Raw genomic sequence first — 3763 nt, 5'->3', positions numbered from 1 at the left:
AGTGTGCTTAACTCTGTAGTAGGGTCCAGTTTGTTCGTCGAATGGTATATATTAAGCATCACTGTCAAGCAGAGGCAGAGGTAGTCTGAATGATAATGTGATTTCCCTAGAGAATTAAATTCCTAGTTACCTCTAATCTAGCCCTCATCAATCACATCTGAAATTAACAATGCCACTAAGAAGCAAGGCCTTTATAGAAGAGTTCTATAGGTATGGAAAACACACCTCAATGACTTGTACTAGTGGTAAAATAATTTTCATGCCATTCTTTTAAAAAAATTATGATACAGAATCTCTACTGTTAATAGGGTTTTTTTTTGGGGGGGGTTTCCCTGAGAAACATTATTTTCCCTATAATTACTTTTGCAGAAATAAACACTAAATTTGGACTGGGGTAACTAAATTACCTATCTCAAAAGGAAAAAAGAGAATATAGAAGTTGCATTTGTTTTAACCTTATAGCAATTTATAGTAGGAGCAAGCACTTTTAAAATTTGATTATGTTAAACGTTTATCAAAAATTAATCTCACTGAAAAAGATTTAACCTATCAGTGTTCAACACAGCACCTGACACATAATATGTCTCTAAATAGTGCCATGGAAAGAGCTCAGGACCTGGAGTCAGGAAGATCTGAATTCAAATTCTTCCCCAGAAACTTACTACTTGTGAGATCTTTGGGAAATTACTTAACTCTCCACGCTTCAGTTTCCTCCTCCATTAAATAGGAAAATAGTAGCACCTATCTCACAAAGTTTTGTTGGGATCAAATGAGTTAATATCTATAAAATGCTTTGTTATCCATAAAGTGCTATGTAAATGCTAGTTGTTATTATTAATAACAATATCATTGTATGTTAGTTGACTATCATAGAATAGGTTTTAGGCATGGAATGAGACTTGGAAATTTTTATACTGCATCCTGTTATTTGATAAAGAAGAAAACTGAGGTCCAAAGAGATTAGACATATTACCTAAGGTAACCCAACCAATTACAGTAGAGTCAAACCAGGACTAGAAATTAGGTCACCTGTCTCCCATTCCAGTACTCTATGATAGTATAATGCTCACAAACATACATGCACACACACACACACACACACACACACACACACACACAAAACCGTTTTGACTGAATTTCATACTGCTAGTACCTAACTTACCCAGGCAAGGCCTATGAACTCTTCTCCTTGGCACTTCAGATCCATTTAAAGCATTACTGCTCTAATTATGCCACCAATACTGGCCCAACATGCAGAACACAGTGAGCCTCCCTAAAATTACTATCAGAGAATAGTTTTAGTAGTATCTACATGTTGTTGTTCAATTGTTTCAGTACAGTCCAACTCTTCATGACTCCATTTGGGGTTTTCTTGGTAAAGACACCGGAATGGTTTTGCCACTTCCTTCTCCAGCTCATTTTAAAGATGAAGAAGCAGAAGCTAACAGGATTAAGTGACTTTCCCTGGGTCACACAGCTAGTGTTTGAGGTCAGATTTGAATTTAGGAAGATGAGTCTTCCTGACTTCAAGCCTGACACTCTTTCCACTGACACATACTTTAAAAAAAAAAAACAGCCACCAAGATATGAGGGCATTCTTCTCTTCCATCAAGACCTCAGTTGGTCATGATGTCCTTTTTTTTTTTTCAATTTGCTATTGCCGACCTGTGATATACCTCTAAGGCTGTAATCCTTTGTAAATCCTCTAAGACTGTAAGATGTAGAGAAGGTACATACCTACATTGTAAGAGGAAACTCTTCACCGGAAAACTTATATGGTGATTAAATCAAAAGTCTGATCAAAACCAAAACAAACTAAATTATATCAGTGCTGTCAATCTTTGATTCATATTAATTATTTCTTATGATAAAGTAGTATTCCATTACATTATCATAATTTGTTTAGATATTCCCCAATTGATAGGCATCTACTTTGTTCCCAAATCTTTGCTACTACGAAAAGTGATCAAGTTAATATTTTATCATACATGATGATTTTTGTGTCTTTTAACTTTTTTTTTGGACTAGGCAATGGGGGTGTGACTTTCCCAGGGTCACACAGCTAGTGTTATGTGTCTGAGGCCAGATTTGGACTCAGGTCCTCCTGAATCCAGGGCCAGCACTCTATCTACTGCACCACCTAGCTGCTCTGTCTTTTAACTTTTTGAAGTATACATTTAACAGTGAGGTCAAATAATTATGTAGACACTATGGTCACTGTTTAAAGGCATAATTCCGAATCATTTTTCCTAGAATACTTGGGCCAATTCTCAGCACTGAGTACTATGTTTAAACAATCAAATTGGTAGTTATTTACAATTTCCCAAGACCTTCCATATAACATTATCTCATTCAATTTTCTTAATCACCCTATAAGGTAGGCAGAAGATGGTCTGTTATCCTCAATTTTAAAAATAATACTAAAAAAGCAACCAAGGTTCATGACAAAAAGTGACTTCAAGGTCAAACATATAATATGTAATGACAAAAAGACTAGAACCCATGTCTTCTGCCTACTAAGCCAGTGATCTTTACATTTGCCACAATATCAATATCTAAAAAGACAATAGCTTAGACGTATTTGACGTGATCAAGTCACTTAACCACACTGGGCATGTTTTCTCATCTATAAAATGTAGTAGGACCTCCAGATCTACAGCTTGAACAGAACTTCATCTGTGATTCCACTGTAAAAGTTACAAAAACCATGATGCTCTATAGCCAGTATTGGCAAACTAGGCCCTGGGAGCTAAATCTGGCACAAAGTCTGTGAGCTAAGAATATTTTTTTACATTTTTAAATATGATAAAACTTTATTTTAAAATGTACCCACAACTTAAGAATGGTTTTTACTTTTAAATAAAGTTTATCATATTTAAAAATTCAAAAAAGAATAAAAAACTCTTAACTTGCACATGCAAAAAAAAGGGGGGGGGGGTTTGACAGGATTTGGCCCTCAGGAATAGCTTGCCAAATCCTGTTCTACAGCTCTCACATTCAGTGGATTATAAGGGGTATTCACCAAGTGCTAGAGTACCATATTTACACCTAATTACAACTCGCCCTGAAGATATTACCTCATTTTGTTTATAATAATGGTTGGCCACAGATGGGTTGTGATCGGCACCACTGAAGTGAGTGCCTGAATGACAAGATCACAGATCCATCAAGTATCTGATAATAAATGCAGGTATTTATATAGCACTTACATGCTGCAGCAGGCTTTCTTCATACCCTCATAAAGTAAGTAATGAAAGCATCATTATCTATATTTTATAAAATATGAAAAGACTCAGGTCAAGGAATTTGCTCAGAGTCCCAAAGTTAAGTTATCCCATATCTAGTAAGTATCAGAGATGGGATTTGAACCTTCATCTCATGACTCCAAGTCTAACGTTTTATTGTTTGTTATTGTTTTCCACTAGAATGTGTTCCCCATCACTCAACTTACATGGCAAAAACTCTATTCATATTCTATCTTGTTCAAAACCAGTAATGGAGAAGTTGTCCCTGAGTAGGATAACATGGCTCTAGAAATTCTTCCTTGCTTTATGTCTACGAGAGTACTAGCCATGCATGTTCTTCCCCATCCAGCCTCCCAATGGTTTACATGTTGTCTTTCTCCCAAAAGGGTCAACCCCTCTGTACAAGTTTCACTACTATTGGCTATTTCACTGAATATGATTATTTTCCAACACTATGACTGGATGTCATCATTGTTCATTAGTGTTTCACCACATTGGTTCCTGAGTATTCTTTTACC

The sequence above is a fragment of the Phascolarctos cinereus genome, unplaced genomic scaffold, assembly GCF_003287225.1.
Source record: "Phascolarctos cinereus isolate Bilbo 61053 unplaced genomic scaffold, phaCin_HiC Scaffold_1;HRSCAF=81, whole genome shotgun sequence".
NCBI lineage: Eukaryota > Metazoa > Chordata > Mammalia > Diprotodontia > Phascolarctidae > Phascolarctos > Phascolarctos cinereus.
The sequence above is the reverse complement of the archived record's forward strand: the minus strand, read 5'-3'. Positions refer to the sequence as shown.